Raw genomic sequence first — 22,278 nt, forward strand, 5'->3', positions numbered from 1 at the left:
ATTCTTTGAAGATATATACGTATATCTATTATACAGCCATAAGAAATAAGGAAACCCTGCTATTTGCAACGACATGGATAGACCTTGAGGATATTATGCTAAGTGAGATAAGTCACGCAGAGAAACACAAATACTATATGACATGACATATGTAGAATCTTACAAGGTAAACTCACAAAACAGAGAGCAAATGGTTACTAGAGGGTGGGTACAGAGACTGGAGAGGGTACAAACTAAGTAAGCCCTAGAGGTCTAACACACAGTACAGTGTGTATAGACAAAGTGTATATACACAGTAAAGTGTATATAGACAACAATATTATAATCATCAAGTTTGTTAAGAGTATAGATCTTAACTATTCCAGGCACAAAAAAAGAAATGATACACTATACAGGATGTGATAGATGTGCCATCTCTACACCTCTCTCCTCCCACGTCCCAGCCCTGCTACCACCCTCTTCCCTTGAAACCTCTGAAAGGCTGTCTTGTGTTCCATTCCCATGCCCCCTAACTGCGTGATCCAGACTGCTGTGATTCTAGCTCTGACTTGGATTCCTGCAAAAATAATCCCTCCTCTTACAGAAAGTCTTTACACAGTCTGATGTATTTTCATGAGTATTAGGAGTAATGGAAGCTGGGTGTGTGGATGTCACCAATTAAGAAAGGAATCAATAAATTTGGTTAAAAATGTTGAGTTTAATTATGTGGTACAACTTAGGTTATAGTGGATTAGTTTGTAAGAAAAAAAAATTTTATGATTTATGCTTAAAACATCCTTGACCTAGTATAGTTTTTTCCTTAAAGGTCTGTACACATCAGTCGGTGACTAATGCATTAATTGTTACCCAACTAGCTCCCCTAATTCCCAGACATAATTACACTGACACCTGCAAAAGTTTGCATCTCTGGTGGCAGAAAAAATCCTGATCCCTCATCCCTTAAATCTACACATTACTCTTAACCACCTGCCAACATGAGAAGAGCAATATTTTAATTAAAAATTTGACAAAATCTCTCTCATCAAAAGCATACACCCTCAATACCACTGGTATTGAATACACTGATGTTCAAATCCCACAAGATATGAAAACCTTAATAGGTTAAAAAAATGTTAAAGCTTAAGTTTCTGTTTCTATGAATGTATCTATAAAATAAAAAATGTAGGACAGTTAAATTGATGTGGTAAGGAATAAACCACCACTATTAAGTTTGTGAAGAAGAATAATAAAATAAAATTATTAAGCTCAATCATCTTTATTATGAATTTGACAAGTGCTAAGGGGTCTAAAATGTAGGCACAATGAGCCAAGAAAAAGTTAATTCCAATAATAAAACAAATTCAAACAGATATTTTTAAAAAACAAAGAATACAATGATGAATTGCATTATAAATATTGCTTGAAAAGACACGCTTTTCCCAGAATAAAAAGCATCAGGTATGGATAAGTACATTGTACATATGATAAATACAAAAGAAAATTCTAGAAACATTGGAGAAATAATTGAACAAATAAAGCTAAAAAATCCAAGTCATTCAGATAAAATAGACAGTCTCTCTGTTACTCACCATCCCTGTTATCAGAGTATTGGAATGTCTTGCACTTGGAAAAAATCCAAACTTAACACTTATAGCCAGCCTTAGAGGGGCACATAGAGTACTTTATTCATTTATTTTATATTTTCCTAGAGAATAGTATGGTAAAGTATTGATCATAAGTGTTTAGTTATATAACATTAATATGGCTGATACTCATGTGAAATCACACTTAATCCTGCTGGTGACCAGAAAAATAAAACTGAGACTAAAAATAGGTACCAATTTGTATCCATTAAATGGGAAAATTTTAAAGTCTAGTTATAACAACTTCTGCTAAAAAAAGTGAATCCTTAGTGTCTATAAACATATCAATAAAAACTGTTAAACATATCTTGGGAAACATTTTGGTGTTTTCTTATTAAACTGAATATACTCCTTCCATACAATGTAGTGATTTCTCTTGCAGCTATAAACTAAAAAGAAACGCATACATGCACACCAGGAAACATGCACAGAAATGTACACACAGCAGCACTCTCGTTCTTTACGTTAGCAAAAGCCTGAACGAACCCAAGTATCTGTGAACAGAAAAGTGCATTAAATGATATTAAACAATGGAATACTATACAAAATTAATAATGAATAAGTTACAGCAGCATGTGATCATATGAATGAATTTTAGCATTATAATAGCAAGGAGAAAAATAAGTCGTAAATCTTACATACATCATCACATTATAAGTCTTCAAGGGAATTTAACTGGAATCATTGCATCTTAATTGTTATTTTTTCTTTCACTCTGTGAAAATGGCTAGGGTGACTTAAATAGCTATGAAGGAGGCACCTACATTGCCCATAGTTTTGTGTCTTTAAGTTCTGAGTACTAGCTAAAGGGGGATAATAAGAAAAAGTTCCAGCTAGCTGCTTTTAGCCAACCACACACAATAACTGCCACTTGAACACGTATTTTCTACCATTTAAACACTGTAAAATCCCAGTTAAGCACAGGGACCTGCCCAACTTAAAATGATAAATGAGCATCAAAACCACAAAGGAAACTGGAACAAGCCACCATCCCTGGACATTGAACTTCAGAATCACTCTTATATATACTTTAAGAGCAGTTAAAGCTCTTCAAAGATTACTAGATGGATGTGATGGTAGGTGGGAAGGAAGTACAAGAAGGAGGGGATAGATACACCTGATTCACTTCTGTACAGCAGAAGCTACCACAGCGTCGTAAAGCAACTATACCCCAACGGGGAATAAAAGAAAACAACCACAATCTACTCTTTCTGTAGTCTTTAAGTAAATGTGATTTTCGGGGGAAGAATATAATCAAAAAAGAAAAGTGAAAATTGACTAATATACTTTCTTCATGAATTAATCAGCTCATTCATTATTGTAAAACCTAGATACCAATTTTTCATACTCATTCAAAAAATTTCCCATTAATATATGACATAATTATTATATGATGTACATTTTAAACTAGCTTTTGTTATGGGAATTTCAATAATAAAACAACAGAGAAGTACTTATTACCTTTAGTGAAGTGAATGAAAGTCGATCAGTTGTGTCTGACTCTTTGCAACCCCATGGACTTAGTCCATGGAATTCTCCAGGCCAGAATACTGGAGTGCGTAGCCTTATTACCTTTAGGGACTCTTCAAAACCAACAATTCTTACAGAGATAACTCTATTATCTCTGGGTAGATTTTACTTTTTTTTTGGTTGCCTAAAGTCTACTAGGTTAATTTTTGCCCTTTTTTTGGTATTTAAACACTAACCACTTTATATTTTATAATAAAAATTTTTATAAAACAGAATTTGAAGAGGAAATTTTATACTTTTATTCTTTTTAAAACTGCTAAGCAATACAATGTCTTATGAGGCAGCCTAAGATTTTTCAGGTAATTTTTTGTGACAGATGAAATGAATTTGTCTCTCTTGGTCACCACTGAGACATTAGTTTGCCAGCTCTCCTCACATCATCACTTTTAATATTTGTCAATCCCCTGTAACTTAAGTCTCAACCCAGATTGATGCTCAAAGTTGTACAGGGATAATTTATGTGAAAGAGATGTCTACAAACAATGCATATTCTCAGGAGAACCACAAAGCTCAATCTCCCTTAAGGTTTTCAATTTTTACTCTAATACAGTTCATAAGATTTCCATTACAAAAGATTTCTTAAAAAAAAAAAAAAAGAACAAAATCTTGTATGAATGTATTGATTGGGAAAAGACGATCTAAAAGAATCTGAACTTTCTCAGAAAACTAAATTTAAAAAATTCACAAGTGTTCTGTAGTACATGTTTATATTCCTGCAATTAGTTTTTCAACTGAAGTTATCAGTAAAATGACATCCTTTTTGCAAAGCAGATGCTAGGTTCATCATAAAGCAATTAACACAACCCATTTAAAGGCTGAACATTGTTAAAAAAAAAAAATCTGTTCCATATTGATGTAATGTCCTGTCAAATCTATATCATCAGAGACAAAGAATTGCTCATTATTAATAAATAGAATGGCAGAATAAAAGGTAATAACAATAAATTCCACAATGTATATTTAATATCTAGGACAGTTGGCTTTGGGGCAGTGGATGAAGAGTCAATATAAAAGAGTAACTGAAATAAAAGTGCCACATTTTGTAATAAAATACAAAGTGATTCATGCCATTGGCTAAGATTTTATTTTCAAATGTAGCAAAATGGCTAAAACTTTATAATCATTAGGTACAATTTCTGATATTTTTCTAGGTCTCTAACAGCAATCTGAATATTTTCATATCATGTTTATTTCGACATTACAGAAGAGGGTAACAGAGATGAGACGATAGGGTGGCATCACCGACTCAATGGACACGAGTTCGAGAAAACTCCAGGAGATGGTGAAGGACAGGGAAAGCTGGGGTGCTGCAGTCCATGGGGTCACAAAGAGTCAGACACAGCAAATGAACGACAACAACAGAAAATTCTGACTAATTGATAATAAGAAAAAAGATCAGGGGATCTCTTGGTCGGGTGAAAAGTAGAATCTGAAAGGATGAAAGGAAACTTCTGGTGTGAAGAATATATTCACTGTTTCAGAGTATGTATGTGTGTGTGTACGTAAACTTATCAAAATGTAGCCTTCAACAATGTGCAGATTATGATTCATGCAGTCTATTTTGTGTCACTACAACTGTTAAATTAAGGAAACAGAAACATAAGAAAAAGTAATCTTCAAAAAAAAGTATAATGCTTAATATATTTATTGTAAGGGTCTGTGCATTAATAAGCTTTTAAATATATTTAGGACTATCATATATAATATAGAAAAAAGAAAGATAGCGCTAAGTTGTGTCTGACTCTTGCAATCCCATGAACTGTAGCCTGCCAGGTTCCTATGTCCATGGGATTCTCCAGGCAAGAATTCTGGAGTGATTTGCCATTTCATTCTCCAGGATATTTTTTATTAAATATGTCTGTATATTTTCCAAGTTACTATTTGATAATAGTGCTTTTCCAAGATGTCAAACTGCTGGGTTTTTAATTAAATCTATTCTAAGTCAAGTCTTAACTAACAGTGTGCAACACAGACTTAATATGTTTTTAGCACTTAGAATCCAATCTATGTAAGACTAGACAATAGATCAATATACTGCATTGTTAAAGATAAATAAGTTAGTGGTGAACAAAAGAAATCCATTCACCCAATTAACATTCCATCAGAAAGGATGATAGGAATTATCACCAAAACAGAGTAATATGACAACAAGGATTCAACCATGAAATTTTGTGGAATTTGTTTTGTGGTTTGTTACTTCTACAGGATTTCATTCTTGGTCCTGTTGCAAATAGCTCAAAATGTGTTATGTGAGATTTAAATGCAAGCCAGGAAAGTACATACAGTTTGATATTTTTTCTTGCAAATACCTATGCACTTGAATGAAGTGAAAATGTGAAATTTCTTTGATCACAAATCAATTTCACATGGTCTTTCTACCACAAATGTTTGACTTATAATAACTGAAGAGCCCCCACTTACATATTGAGCAGTCAGATAAAAATAGCAACCTCTCACTGAATAACTGATACTAATGAGAGAGGCCAATAGGTAAGCAAAAGTTGGCAATATAATGTAGTGAGCACACTATAAGGGGTATGGAAAAAATGCATTGGAATGGCAAAAAATATATATAATGGAAAAAATAATTAGACATGGAAATAAAATCTAGATTTTAATCATGTCTCTGTAACAAAATTATAATAATATGCAAAAAATATAATTTCCCTTAACTTTCGTTTCCCTACTTGTAAGTTAGGGAAAATGGTTTATTTCAAATAACTATAAGCCCTAAATTAGACAACCCACTCCAGTACTCTTGCCTGGAAAATCCCATGGATGGAGGAGCCTGGTAGGCTGCAGTCCATAGGGTCGCTAAGACTGGGACACGACTGAGTGACTTCACTTTCACTTTTCACTTTCATGCATTGGAGAAGGAAATGACAACCCACTCCAGTGTTCTTGCCTGGAGAATCCCAGGGACGGCAGGGCCTGGTGGGCTGCTGTCTATGGGGTCGCACAGAGTCGGACACGACTGAAGCGACTTAGCAGCAGCAGCAGCTATACCTGGCACAAAAGCAGACACAATTCAAGTGTAAACACTAACCACAAAGTTGATTTTGAACTTGAATCTAAATAGCAATACAACAAAAAAATGTTGGACTATAAAGAAAGCTGAGTGCTGAAGAATTGATCCTTTTGAACTGTGATGTTGAGAAGACTCTTGAGAGTCTCTTGGACTGCAAGGAGATCTAACCAGTCCATCCTAGAAGAAATCAGTTCTGAATGTTCATTGGAAGGACTGATGGCTGAGGCTGAAACTCCAATACTTTGGCTTCCTGATAGGAAGAGCTGACTCACTTGAAAAAACCCTGATGCTGGGAAAGATTTAAGGCAGGAGGAGAAGGCGATGACAGAGGATGAGATGGTTGGATGGTATCAACGACTGAATAGACATAAGTTTGAGTAAACTCCAGGAGTTAGTAATGGACAGGGAGGGCTGGCATGCTTCAGTCCATGGGATTGCAAAGAGTCAGACACAACAGAGTGACTGAACTGATGCAAAAGTAGGAAGTCAAGAGATACCTGGAGTAACAGGCAAGTTTGGCACTGGAGTAAAATTGAAAAAGGCCAAAGGCTAAGAGAATTTGCCAAGAGAATGCACTAGTCATGGAAAACAGCCTCTTCCAAAAACACAAAAGGCCGCTCTACACAGATATCACCAAATGTTCAATACTGAAATCAGACTGAATACTTTCTTTGATCTGAAGATGAAGAAGCTCTTTATAGTCAGCAAAAACAAGACCTGGAGCTGACTGTGGCTCAGATCATCAGCTCCTTATGCAAAATTCAGACTTAAATGGAAGGAAGTAGGGAAAACAACTAGGTCATTCAGGTATGACCTAACTCAAATTGCTTTATTATATAGTGGAAGTGACAAACAGATTCAAGGGATTAGATCTGATAGACACAGTCCCAGAACTATGGATGGAGATTTGTAACATTGTACAGGAGGCAGTGACCAAAAATGTTGAAAAGAAAAAGAAATGTAAGAAGGAAAATTGTTCTCTGAGGAGGCCTTACAAATAGCTGAGAAAAAAAGAGAAGAAAAACTCAAGGGGAAAAGTAAAGATAAACCCATCTGAACGCAGTGTTCCAAAGAACATCAATGAGAGATTAGAAAGACTTCCTAAAGGATCTATGCAAAGAAATAGAGGAAAACAGTAGAATGGCAAGGACTGAGATCTCTACAAGAAAATTAGAGATACCTAGGGAACATTTCACATAAAGATGGACACAATAAAGGACAGAAATGGCAAGGACCTAACAGAACCAGAAGATATTAAGAACTTAAAAACCTTAATGATCTGGACAATCATGAGGTGGGGTCACTCACCTTGAGCCAGACATCATGGAATGCAAAGTCAAGTAGGCCTTAGGAAGCATCACTATGGACAAAGCTAGTGGAGGTGATGCAATTCCAGTTGAGCTATTTCAAACCCTAAACAATGATGCTGTGAGAGTGCTGCACTCAATATGCCAGCAAATTTGGAAAACTCAGCAGGGGCCACCAGACTGGAAAAGGTCAGTTTTCATTCCAATCCCAAAGAAAGGCAATGCCAAAGAATGCTCAAACTACCACACAATTGCACTCATCTCACAGGCAAATTTGGCTATGGAATACAGAACGAAGCAGGGCAAAGGCTAATAGAATTCTGCCAAGGGAACACACTGGTCATAGCAAACACCTTCTTCCAACAACACAAGAGAAGACTATACACATGGACATCACCAGATGGTCAACACCGAAATCAGATTGATTATATTCTTTGCAGCCAAAGATGAAGAAGCTCTATACAGTCAGCATAAATAAGACTGGGAGCTGACTGTGTCTCAGATCATGAACTCTTTATTGCCAAATTCAGACTTAAATTGAAGAAAGTGGGGAAAACCACTAGACAATTCTGGTTTGACCTAAATCAAATTCCTTATGACTATGTAGTGGAAGTGAGAAATAGATTTAAGGGACTAAATCTGGTAGACAGAGTGTCTGATGAACTATGCACAGAGATTTGTGACATTGTACAGGAGACAAGAATCAAGATCATCCCCAAGAAAAAGAAATGTAAAAAAAGCAAAATGGCTATTTGAGGAGTCCTTACAAATAGTTGTAAAAAGAAGAGAAGTAGAAAGCAAAGGAGAAAAGGAAAGATATTCCCATTTGAATGCAGAGTTCCAGAGAATAGCAAGGAGAGATAAGAAAGCCTTCCTCAGTGATCAATGCAAAGAAATAGAGGAAAACAATAGAAGGAAAGACTAGAGATCTCTTCAAGAAAATTAGAGATACCAAGGGAACATTCCATGCAAAGATGGACTCAATAAAGGACACAAATGGTATGGACCTAACAGAAGAGGAAGATATCAAGAAGAGGTGGCAAGATTACACAGAAGAACTGTACAGAAAAGATATTCAAGACCCAGATAATCACAATGGTGTGATCACTCACCTAGAGCCAGACATCCTGGAATGTGAAGCCAAGTGGACCACAGGAAGCATCACTATGAACAAAGCTAGTGGAGGTGATGGAATTCCAGTTGAGCTATTTCAAATCTGAAAGATGATGTTGTGAAAGTGCTGCACACAATATACCAGCAAATTTGGAAAACTCAGGAGTGGCCACAGGACTGGAAAAGGTCAGTTTTCATTTCAATCCCAAAGAAAGGCAATCCCAAAGAATGCTCAAACTACCACACAATTGCCCTCATCTCACATGCTAGTAAAGTAATGCTCAAAATAGCCAGGCTTCAGGAGTACATGAACTGCAAACTTCCAGATGTTCAAGCTGGTTTTAGAAAAGACAGAGGAACCAAAGATAAAATTACCAATATCCGCTGGATCATGGAAAAAGCAAGAGAGTTCCAGAAAAAACATCTATTTCTGTTTTATTGACTATGACAAAGCGTTTGACTGTGTGGATCACAATAAATGGTGGAAAATTCTTTAAAAGATGGGAATACCAGACCACCTGACCTGCCTCTTGAGAAATCTGTATGCATATCAGGAAAAAACAGTTAGAACTGGACATGGAACAACAGACTGGTTCCAAATAGGTAAAGGAGTACCTCAAGGCTGTATATTGTTACCCTGCTTATTTAACTTATATGCAGAATACATCATAAGAAATGCTGGTCTGGAGGAAGCACAAGCTTGAATCAAGATTGCTGGGAGAAATATCAATAACCTTAGATATGCAGATGACACCACCCTTATGGCAGAATGTGAAGAAGTAAAGAGCCTCTTGATGAAAGTGAAAGAGGGGAGTGAAAATGTTGGCTTAAAGCTCAAGACTCAAAAAACTAAGATCATGGCATCTGGTCCCATCACTTCATGGGAAATTGATGGGGAAACAGTAGAAACAGTGGCTGCCTTTATTTTTATGGGCTCCAAAATCACTGCAGGTGGTGATTGCAGCCATGACATTAAAAGATGCTTACTCTTTGGAAGGAAAGTTATGACCAACCTAAACAGCATATTAGAAAGCAGAGACATTACTTTGCCAACAAAGGTCTGTCTAGTCAAGGCTATGATTTTTCCTGTGGTCACATATGGATGTGAGAGTTGGACTATAAAGAAAGCTGAGTGCTGAAGAATTGATACTTTTCAACTGTGGTGTTGGAGAAGACTCTTGAGAGTCCCTTGGACTGCAAGGAGATCCAACCAGTACATCCAAAGAGTTGTTCATTGGAAGGACTGATGTTGAAGTTGAAACTCCAATACTTTGGCTACTTGATGCAAAAAGCTGACTCATTGGAAAAGACCCTCATGCTGGGAATATGAGGGCAGGAGGAGAAAGGGATTACAGAGGATGAGATGGTTGGATGGCATCACAGACTCAATGGACATGAGTTTGTGGGAACCCTGGGAATTGATAATGGACAAGGAGGTCTGTCATGCTGCGGTTCATGGGTTTGCAGATTTGGACATGCCTGAGCGACTGAACTGAACTGAACAATATATACAACTTGTAAAAAGTTTCTCTTCTTTGGAACCACCACTTAGAATATGCAAAGACATTTCAAAGACTGTGAGTAACTGTTCACAGAACATATACCACACAAAAGGCTTGCAAACAGAATTTATAATAAACTCCTAGAAATAAATGATAATAAAACAAACAATCCAGACAAAAGATTTGAACAAACATTGTATAAATATGTGAATGCCCAGTAAACATACAGAAATCTCTGTATCATTACTCTGCTGCTGCTAAGTCACTTCAGTCGTGTCCAACTCTGTGCGACCCCATAGACTGCAGCCTACCAGGCTCCTCTGTCCCTGAGATTCTCCAGGCAAGAACACTGGAGTGGGTTTCCATTGCCTTCTCCAATGCATGAAAGTGAAAAGTGAGAGTGAAGTGGCTCAGTCGTGTTCAACTCTTAGCGACTCCATGGACTGCAACCCACCAGGCTCCTCCATCCATGGGATTTTCCAGGCAAGAGTACTGGAGTGGGGTGCCATTGCCTTCTCCATATCATTACTCAGGGAACTGGAAATTAACACTGCAGTATTAAGACACATATGCAAAAATGATAGCATTAAAAACACTAATAATATCAGGTTTTGTGAGGACAAAAAGTTACTAGAACACATATGGACTGCTTGTCTAGGTGCAAAATAATAAAATTGTTTTGAAAAAATCTTATGAATTTATAATTGATCTATGAATTTCATTCCTGGTTATTTACACACAAAAAAATAAAAACCTGTGAACACATTAGAACTTACACACAAAAGTTTTTATAATAGTTTTAATAACAGTAGCCCAAGTCTGGAAACAATCCAAATGTGCATTAACCAGTGAATGGCTAAACAATTTATGGTTTATCTATTCAAGGGAAGGCTTTTCTGGTGGCTCAGTGTTAAAGAACCTGCCTGCAATGTAGGAGACATAGGTTCAATCCCTGGGTCTGGAAGATCCCCTGGAGAAGGAAATGGCAAACCATTTATTATTCTTGCCATAGACAGAGGAGCCTGGCAGGCTACAGTCCATGGGGTCACAAAAGAGTCAGACAGGACTTAATGACTAAACAACTATTCCAAGAATACTATGTAGCAATTGAAAGCAAAGAACTACTGATCAATTAAACAACAGTAAGGAAACAAGTTACACTAAGTACAGATATCCTTTGTATACATTGTTCTATTTTTGTACAGCTGTAGAAAATGAACAATGTGTCTGTGGTCACAGAATGGCATTGGTGGTGATTTAGTCTCTAGGTTGAGTCTGACCCTGTGACCCTGTGGACTGTAGCCTGCCAGGCTCCTCTGTCCATGGGATTTCCCAGGCAAGAATACTGGACTGGGTTGCCATTTCCTTCTTAGGGTAGTTTCCTGACCCAGGGATGGAACCCAGGTCTCCTATATTGCAGGCAGATTCTTTACCACTGAGCCAACAGGGACTTTCCTATAGAAAACATGAAAGTAAGAATGGTATTCGTTCACTCATGTCTGACTCTGTGACTCCATGGACTGTAGCCCACCCAGCTCCTCTGTCCATGGGATTCTCCAGGCAAGAATCCTGGAGTGGGTATCCATTTGCTTCTCTAGGGTATCTTTCCAAATCAGGGATCAAAACCAGATCTCCTGCATTGCAGGCAGATTCTTAAACATCTGAGTCACCGGGGAAGCTACAGAATGCATATTAATTGCCTAAAGTCATATGTGGAGATGGTGTGAACAGAATTTGACTACAACATGACAAGTAGGAACTTTCTGTATTCATCCATGACAAGTTCTTCCCACCACATTCTGTTTCATTCTGCTAGTTACACAATGGTGAGCTTGCATATGTGACAACCCTGCAACTATTTACAGAATGAAATGGTTTTCCTTTTCAAAGACATTCTCAATCTCCACTAATAATGTATTATTTTAGAATCCTTCCCACTTGTTTAAGCACATCCACCCCCTTTTTCTCTCACATGAGGTAAAGATGTAACTTTTCACTATGAGAACTTTAAAACCTAGAAATCAAATAAATACCTCTTCTAGTTTCCTAGTTTTTCTTTCTTTCTTTCTTTTTTTAACATTAACTGGAAATATATGGCAATGGTAACTAGATAAGTTCTGTTACTTGCAAGAAAAGTCTGGTAAAGTTATAATGGCTTACTGGTATTAATTTTCAGATGATACTATTCATCTTATTTTCTTTTTTGAGAATTTCAGTTGTCTTTCGTAGCAGTGGGGAGAATCTCTTTCAAACACTGCTATATTACTTGATTTTTGTTCCTGTATTTGTTCTTAACCTTTAAAATTTAAATATTATAGAAAAAGCTCATACGCAAAGTTCAAATAGATAAGAATTTTGCAAAAGGCAAAAATATTTGACTTTTAATTTTCAAAAACATTTTTACTGGAAGTAGGATGTCTAACAGTGACTACTATTAATAAAATTATTCTGATCACTTTGCTGTACACCTCAACCAAACACAACATTGTAAATCGACTGTGCTTCAATATAAAGTAAAAATTAAAGTTTAAAACTGCAAAAAATCATATTGGTAAATGATATAAAAGCATCAAGTGATTATTTAAAGTGTATTGCTTGCAGCAATTCTTAAAAAGTAATTTTACAGAGTTTGCTGAGAATCTTAAAGCACACAGAAACTCTAATATGTATAGTTTTTTTTTTTTTTTTTTACATATAAAGTCAATAGATTTACCCATCTCCTGAAATCCTTTGAATCATGGATACCTGATAAAAGCTTTGACCTAAAAACTATGCCTGAATCAAAACTAAAACACAAACATAGTAAATAACTTCAAACCACAAAACATTGGGAATAGTCCTATACTGTACCCTTCCTTGAAGGTCATTATTATATAAGGATTATTCCTCTTACATTATAAGATTTTCATATTTTAACCTTCTTTCTAGCTTCTATATTCAATTCATAGAAATTAGATTATAAAACAAGATACAAGCATAGTTGAAGTTTCAGTTATGAGTACCATGTAAATTTAAGTAATTCTTCAAAGAATACTACTTGATAAATCACATTTATTTTTATTATTTCTGAAATCCTATAATACATAATTTTAATTGGGCCAATCTTTTGTCCAAGTGGACAAACAAAATATGCAGCAATTCATGTTTTTGAAAATTTGGAGGTGAATCTTAGTTTTTTCTCTAAGTTTTAAACATATATAAAAATTCATTCCTTGTTACTGAGGAAAAAATAAATTGATGGTACCGGAATTTAGATCTGTGAAAACTTCATGAGCTTTTAAGTGTACATTTGAGTCACAATATTTATGAGGCTTTCCAGAAAATTTCAAACATCAATACATTAGGCTCTCTTGACATGTTATCATCCTATTATAAAAATGTTATACACTTATGTCACACACAGAAATAATTTGGTTAGAAAATATATAGGATATTATGATTTCAATCCAAAAATGAGATACTATATTAGAAAGTATTTATGTGAACTGACACAAGGGCTTTATTATAGATGATCTAAAGCAAGGAAAGTAAACATCAGCTATGTATGTCTTTCCTGTAATCACCTAAATTCCAGAGAAAACGGTTTGTGTTTTATGTTAACTCATTAAGTTGTGCATGTCAGGAAAGGAGCCCATCCATGAATGCAGCCCCCATTACTAGATGCTTCATCAAACCTAATAGAGTACTTACATCTCCAGTAAGATGAGGAAGGAAGGAGAAAAGGAGACTTACATTTATCAAACATCTTTTAATGTCAGTTTCTGCACTTAATGCTTTTATGTAGGAGTAAATAGAATGAACTCAGTGACCTTGTGTAATTGAGAAGTCCTTGTGTAAAAATCCTGTGGTCAACATAAATAGTAAATCAATTCTCTACTGAAACACATAAAATGGTAGCAAAAAGAATGGGATAAAGTATAAAAATACAGAATCAAAATGAAGGAAAAGTGGACAACTATAAAGAGTGTTAGTAAAAAACGTTTGGAAGACAGGAAAGTAAATTAGCTGTAAGTGATTTCGCTGAGTGACTAAAATCAATGGGCATGCAATGGAGGGAAACAAAACGTAAGAAGCAAACTTATTAGTGCCAGAGTAATGGTTAGAAACATCTAAAACTCCATATTACAGAGCTAGTAGTTTAAACAAACAGAAGAGAGTTAAAAGTGATTGTGTGTCTAAAATAAGGTTTGAAACTGGGAAGAGTTGGGGCAAGTAAGTGCATGTACTTTGAGGTATTATTTACATCTAATTCACATGCATGTATAAAAATGTAAAAACCCCGAAGAGAGAAAAGGAGGCTTCTTTCTTAGTTAAAAGTGTATAGTTTAAGTTAATAGTGGCCAGCTCAAAGTAACACTGGTAACTTCTGCTGGAAACAGAGACCTGAGGAATGTGTTTGTTCGAATGTCACACAGTAATAGATAGATGTCAGTTACAACCCCCAGCTAGCTTCACTTTATGGTGAGTGTTTTGCTGCTTGCAACATACTAACTATTGTTCATTGAGAAACAAAGGAAATATAAAGAGGTATAAGGCCTTCTCTCATAGCTCAGTCAATAAAGAGTCTGCCTGGGTTTGATACCTGCGTCAGGAAGATCCCCTGAAAAAGGAAATGGCAACTCACTCTAGTATTGCCTGGAGAATTCCATGGACAGAGGAGCCTGGCAGGCTACAGTCTATGGAGTTGCAAGAGTCAGACACAACTGAGCAACTAAGCACACACCACACACAAATAGGCATAAAGACAGAACAGGTATCTGTCTTTCCCCCCCAAAAGAACAAAATATTTGTCATTGAAAAATTACTTTGAATTGATGACCACAAATCAGATTCTATATGACAAAATAAAAAAGCAGTATCTAAATTGTACAACTCTCTGCAACCCCATGGACTGTAGCATATCAGGCCTCCGTGTCCATCACAAACTCCTGGAGTTTACTCAAACTTGTGTCCATTGAGTCAGTGATGCCATCCAACCATCTCATTCTCTGTCATCCCCTTCTCCTCCCACCTTCAGTCTTTCCCAGCATCAGGGTTTTTTCAAATCAGTCAGTTCTTCAAATCAGGTGGCCAAAGTATTGGAGTTTCAGCTTCAACATCAGTCTTTCCAATGAATATTCAGGACTGTTTTCCTTTAGGATGGACTGGTTGGATCTCCTGGCAGTCCAAGGGAATATCAAGAGTCTTCCCATACACCACAGTTCAAAAGCATCAATTCTTCGGTGCTCAGCTTTCCTTATAGTCCAACTCTAACATCCATACATGACTACTGGAAAAACCATAGCCTTGACTAGATGGACCTTTGTTGACAAAGTAATGTCTCTGCTTTTTAATATGTTGTCTAGGTTGGCCATAACTTTCCTTCCAAGGAGTAAGCATCTTTTAATTTCATGGCTGCGGTCACCATCTGCAGTGATTTTGGAGCCCCCCAAAATAAAGTCAGCCACTATTTCCCCATCTATTTGCCATGAAGTGACGGAACCAGTTGCCATGATCTTTGTTTTCTGAATGTTGAGCTTTAAGCCAACTTTTTCACTCTCCTCTTTCACTTTCATCAAGAGGCTCTTTAGTTCTTCTTCACTTTCTGCCATAAGGGTGGTATCATCTGCATATCAGAGGTTATTGATATTTCTTCTGGCAATCTTGATTCCAGCTTGTGCTTCATCCAACCCAGCATTTCTCATGATGTACTCTGCATATAAGTTAAATAAGCAGGGTGACGATGTGCACAGGTATAACACAGTAATGAAACAAGAGGGAAGGGGGTAGGGCACACCTTTAAAATAATGACATAACCTGAGACATGGCATAAACTGATTGGAATCAAGTATAGTAGATCCAAGATGGGACAAGTTGACTTCCACCAGACCTTGAGCCTCAGTATACATTCATTGCAACATATTAGCAAGCTAAACGACACACCCACAGTGCCATGAAAATTCCAAGGCCAACCATAAAGGTCAAAAAATGGATGGTGGGTGGCCCAATTCCTGGAAATACCAACTTCCCCAAAATAGCTAGAATACTCCTCCCACTCATTAGCCTATGAAATCACCCACCCATTTAAAAACTGACAACTCCATATCCTGGAGTCTCTCTTGCCTTCAAAGATGGCCCACACTCATTCTGTGGAGTGTTTCTCTATAAATTAATCCACTTCTTACCTATCACTTTGTCTCTCACTGAATTCCTTCAGTGATGAGATATCAAGAACCTGAGCCAAGTGTGTGATCACACCAAGTTTGTGATCTCAGTTAAAAGACCGTGGGTTTAAGTCCCAATCTGAATTACACAATCTCAGCCTCATTAAATGATTAAACCATTCAAATGATTCATGGCAAATAGATGGGGACAAAATGGAAACAGTGACAGACTTTATTTTTGTGGACTCCAAAATCACTGCAGATGGCAACTGCAGCCATGAGATTAAAAGATGCTTGCTCTTTGGAAGAAAAACTGACAAACCTAGACAGCACGTTAAAAAGCAGAGACATTACTTTGCCAACAAAGGTCCATTTAGTCAAAGCTATGGCAGTTCCGATAGTCATGTATGGATGTAAGAGTTGTACCATAAAGAAGGCTGAGGGTCGAAGAATTGATGCTTTGACTGTGTTGTTGGAGAAGACTCTGAAGAGTCCCTTGAACTATATGGAGATCAAATCAGTAAATCCTAAAGGAAATCTATCCTGAATATTCATTGGAAGGACTGACGCTGAAGATGAAGCTCCAATATTTTGGCCACCTGATGTGAAGAGCCAACTCCTTAGAAAAGACCCTGACGCTGGGAAAGATTGAAGGCAGGAGGAGAAGGTGATAACAGAGGATGAGATGGTTGGATGGCATCACTGACTTAATGGACATGAGCTTGAGCCAGCTCTGGGAGTTAGTGATGGACAGGGAAGCCTGGAGTGCTGCAGTTCATGGAGTCTCAAAGAGTTGGATATGACTGAGAAATTGAACAACAACAAATTCAAGTAATTACATTGAAAGGATTATTTACCACCAATAAAGTTGCCCAGGATTGCAATCCTCAAACTGGGACACACACATGTTCCAGATACCTGAAGATTTTGTAAGGGTAAATAAGTAAGGCTGTTCAAAAAGATTTATTTTTCATATCTCAAATTTTATAAATACTAAATATGTCCTGCCTAGAAAAAAGTCTTTTGTTGAGGTACTGTGTCAAGTCTTCTATTTTGCCTTCCTTGTTTAAATTATCCTTCTCCAACATTCAAAAATCATGGCATATTTCTCATTTAATTCATTTTCACAACTGAGTATTTCTCCAATGGCCAAGACAAATTATGATATTAAGGAGATGGAAACTTATAAAAGATAAGGAGCCTGCTTTAAGGAAACACATAATTATAAATATAAAGTTAGGCATGGAAGTAAATATTTATTTACAATAAGAAAGGAGGTCATAAATAATTACTGGAACATTGGAGTTCAAGGTCCATTTCTTGTGAAATTGCTTTAGGCAGTTTACCAGAACTGCTTACATAGAAACGCTTCTTGCTTGCAATCTGTCTTCATTTCCTCTCCTAGAAGAGTCTACAACTAACAGTAACTCCAAGCAATCATAGGAATTTCAAGGGAGGGGCTCTGAAACTTGAAGTTCATTATTTCAAGGCCTCCTGCTCCTGCTTTCAGGACTTTAGACAAATATAAAAATTGAAATGTGAATAGCAGTGAAGCCTTTCTTAAACAATTAAGTCACCATAAACCCATCAGAGAAGCATGGTGCTTCATTTGCCTTAGATATGTTTGTGTTGAGAATAAATTGTATAGATAGAAATATTTTGGCCCACATTTTGAATTCAGAGTAGGACAGAAAGAATGATAACTATATGAATTTAAAAACCATGTCATTATCTCTAAACTTTCTCCTCTGGTCATAAAGAATAAAGATATAAGATGAGTCCTTCCACTCTAAAAATTAATAAATCTGAACAATACACATAGCAACTGTTTTGGTGCAGTGGACAAAAGCAACACAAGACTGCAATCAAAAACATTTATAAAATGAAATTTTAAAGTTACCATTTACAATAGAATTTTAAAAACACTAAGCACCGTATTAAACAAGTGAAAGGACAATCCACAGAAGGAAACTAATATTTGCAAATTATATGCCAGATGGGGATTATTATCTTCTTTTAAAAGAATTCACACAACTTAGCAAAAACAATAAAAATGACAACTTGATTAAAACATGAACAAAGGATATGAACAAACATTTCTGCAAATAGGATATTCAAAGGGTCAATAAGCAAATAGAAGAAGAGCAACATCACAAATAATTAGGGAAATGCAAATCACAACCACAATAAGACACCACATCATGATTTTGTTAAGTTGCTTTGGTTGTGTCTGATTCTTGCGACCCCATGGACTGTAGCCTGTCAGACTTCCCTGTCCATGGGATTTCCCAGGCAAGAAAACTGGAGTGAGTCCAGGGGATCTTCTTAACCCAGGGATCAAACCCAAGTCTCTTGTATTGCAGGCAGATTCTTTACCAGCTAAGCCAACAGGGAAGTATTTAGGATAGCTATTACCAAATAAATAAATAATACAAATGTTGGTTAGAATGTAAAGAAATTGGAATCATTGTACACTGATGGTGGGGATGGGAAATGATACAACTGCTGTGGAAAACAACAGAGCAGTTCCACAAAATATTATACACTTACTTATGATACTCGCTATATACACAAAAGAACTGAAAACAGGAATAGATTAGATACATCTACACCAATGATCACAACATTATTGGCAATAGCCAAAAGGTCGAAACAACTCAAATGTTCATTGACAAATGAATAAAGGTGATGTATACATGCAATAGGATATTATTCAGCTTTAAATAAAAAGAAATTCTCATATACACTACAATAAGGTTGAAACTTGAAGGCATTTTATAAGTGAAAGTATTGACATAAAGAAGGACAAATATTGAAATATTATATGATACCACTTACATGAGTTACCTGGAATAGAAGAGTCATGTTGATGGATAGGAGAAAAGTGATTCTCAGGGGGTAAGGACAAGATGAAATAGAGAATTATTGTTAGTGGATGCAGTTTCATCTTGGGTTGATGAAATGTGTTAGAAATGGATAATAAGGATGGTTGAACAATGCAAATGTATTAAATGATACTAAATTGTATATTTGAAGATGGTTAAAGATGTTCACTGGATGGCATCACTGACTCGATGGACGTGAGTCTGAGTGAACTCCGGGAGTTGGTGATGGACAGGGAGGCCTGGCATGCTGCGATTCATGGGGTCGCAAAGAGTCGGACACGACTGAGTGACTGATCTGATCTGATCTGATCTGAAAGATGTTCAAGCTGGTTTTAGAAAAGGCTAAGGAACAGAGATCAAATTGCCAACATCTGCTGTATCATGGAGAAAGCAAGAGAGTTCCAGAAAAACATCTATTTCTGCTTTATTGACTATGCCAAAGCCTTTGACTGTGTGGATAACAATAAACTGTGGAAAATTCTGAAAGAGCTGGGAATACCAGACCACCTGACCTGCCTCTTGAGACACCTGTATGTAGGTCAGGAAGCAACAGTTAGAACTGGACATGGAACAACAGACTGGCTCCAAATAGGAAAAGGAGTACGTCAAGGCTGTATATTGTTACCCTGCTTGTTTAACTTCTATGCAGAGTACATCATGAGAAACGCTGGGCTGGAAGAAGCACAAGCTGGAATCAAGATTGCTGGGAGAAATATCAATAATCTCAGATATGCAGATGACACCACCCTTATGGCAGAAAGTGAAGAGGAACTCAAAAGCCTCTTGATGAAAGTGAAAGTGGAGAGTGAAAATTTTACTTAAAGCTCAACATTCAGAAACTAAGATCATGGCATCTGGTCCCACCACTTCATGGGAAGTAGATGGGGAAACAGTGGAAACAGTGTCAGACTTTATTTTTGGGGGCTCCAAAATCACTACAGATGGTGATTGCAGCCATGAAATTAAAGGACGCTTACTCCTTGGAAGGAAAGTTATGACCAACCTAGATAGCATATTCAAAATCAGAGACATTACTTTACCAACAAAGGTCCGTCTAGTCAAGGCTATGGTTTTCCCAGTGGTCATGTATGGATGTGAGAGTTGGACTGTGAAGAAGGCTGAGCACTGAAGAATTGATGCTTTTGAACTGTGGTGTTGGAGAAGACTCTTGAGAGTCCCTTGGACTGCAAGGAGATCCAACCAGTCCATTCTGAAGGAGATCAACCCTAGGATTTCTTTGGAAGGCATGATGCTAAAGCTGAAACTCCAGTACTTTGGCCACCTCGTGCAAAGAGTTGACTCATTGGAAAAGACTCTGATGCTGGGAGGGATTGGAGGCAGGAGGAGATGGGGACGACAGAGGATGAGATGGCTTGGTGGCATCAGCAACTCAATGGACATGAGTTCGGGTGAACTCTGGGAGTTGGTGATGAACAGGGAGGCCTGTCGTTCTGCATTTCATGGAGTCGCAATGAGTCAGACACGACTGAGCGACTGAACTGAAAGAAAAAGTTGAGAACAACTTATAAATAGAAAAATAGTGCATTAACTATTTTTCAAGATATATACTCTGATGTTTATCAAAACTAGTAAAATAAATGAGAAAAGAGTTTATAAAAATAAAGATACAATATGTTATTGACTGGAAGAGTCAAGATTATAGAGAAGTTCATTGTTCCTAAACTGATTTATAGATTTTAGGAATTCTAATAAAAATACCCATGGGTGATTTTAGATTGTTTTCTTTTGTTTTTGCAAAAATTGAGAGATCAGCTCTACAATTTATATGGAAATGTAGAGGACTCAGAGTAGCCAAAACAATTTATTTAAAAATGAAAACAAAGTTCAAGAATATATACTACTTGATTTTATAAGTTAATATAAAAACCACAGTAAATAATATAATTTGGGTAGTATGAATTATTGGCATTGAAATTAATAAAATAAAAGAGAGTCCAATATTTGACCTATACATACATCATTATTTGATTTTGAAAAAAAATCCACCACAATAATTCAAGATGAAATGATAGTGTTTCAACAATTGATTCTAAGACAATTATATATTTGAGTGGAAAAAATATTAAACCAATTCCTAAGTGATAATGATATTTAATTTATACTTTGTAGATCTAATTGTAAAAGCTGAAATGAAAAACTTCTAGGAGTAAACATTTAGAGAGGGAAAGATGTTTGTAGAGGGAGTAAACCGAGGTGAAATAAAATAATGATACCATGTCTTCAAACTGATAAAACCACTCCAAAGAAGTTCTCAAGAAAAAAAAAAAAAAAAAAACTGTGAGAAAATGTTTCCAACATACAAATGACTTGTATTCAAGATTGTATAAAGAACTCTTACACAGGATAATAAGACAAAAATGACCAATATTGCATTGACAAGAGATTGCAAAAACAAAAATCAGAATAAAAGATATATGGATGGCAAACAAGCACATGAAAAATTGTTCAGTATGATTAGTCAATGAGGTACCACCTCACAAGCACTACCAAATCTAAAATTCAAATCAAGGCAACACCAGTGTTAATGAACATATGGACCGACTACTAATAGAAACATTATACACTTCTGGTTATAATGATGTCTCTTTGGAAAACATGTTCTAAGTCTTAAAATGTTAATTACACAGTTATCATATGATTCAGAAATCCCAGTCCTATATATTCACCAAAGGACAATGAAAATGCATGTTTATATGAAGATTTGTACATCAATGCTCATAGCAGTTATTGAAAAAAATCCTATCTAAGAACAAAAACAACACAAGGCTAGATCAGCAGGTGAAATGAGCAAGTCACGGCATATGGACACAAAGGCATACGGACACAGTGTATCCCACTGATACAATGGAACAGCGCTCAACAATACAGATAACACTACAGATTCATTCAGTCTACCAAGAAATTGGTCCTAAAAATAATAGAGCACAACAGAATGTTGGGAATCAATTCCTCATGGGTTTCTTGGTTTCTTGCTGTGAAGAGATACACTTTTGTTCAGAACTATTCGTTAAGAATGTTTATAGAGCAAATAATCTTGAAAGTTAGTCTTCCTTTCAGACAGGAAGGTAGATTTGTTTTCTGATCGAAATAATGAAGAAGCATCTCCCTCTAAGTCAAAGTTTGGGAA

At 36.4% G+C, this 22,278-nt stretch overlaps 1 long non-coding RNA gene across 4 annotated transcripts in view; it reads right to left on the minus strand.

Moving 5' to 3' along the window:
* The window catches only part of LOC147356952 (uncharacterized), a 785,341-nt gene that overhangs the window by 12,477 nt on the left and 750,586 nt on the right, over positions 1–22,278 (minus strand). For 3 of the 4 annotated variants that reach the window (XR_015143673.1, XR_015143675.1, XR_015143671.1), the window contains one exon: positions 1,253–2,116. The exons of the other annotated variant lie outside the window; for it this stretch is intronic. This is a non-coding gene — a long non-coding RNA (uncharacterized LOC147356952). Of the gene's footprint in view, positions 1–1,252; positions 2,117–22,278 lie in introns of those variants that run through there. 4 annotated transcript variants of the gene reach the window in all.

Source organism: Bos grunniens, chromosome 16 (genome assembly GCF_055505025.1).
Source record: "Bos grunniens cultivar Pamir isolate PY7600 chromosome 16, Bosgru_T2T1.0, whole genome shotgun sequence".
In the NCBI taxonomy this organism is placed as follows: domain Eukaryota; kingdom Metazoa; phylum Chordata; class Mammalia; order Artiodactyla; family Bovidae; genus Bos; species Bos grunniens.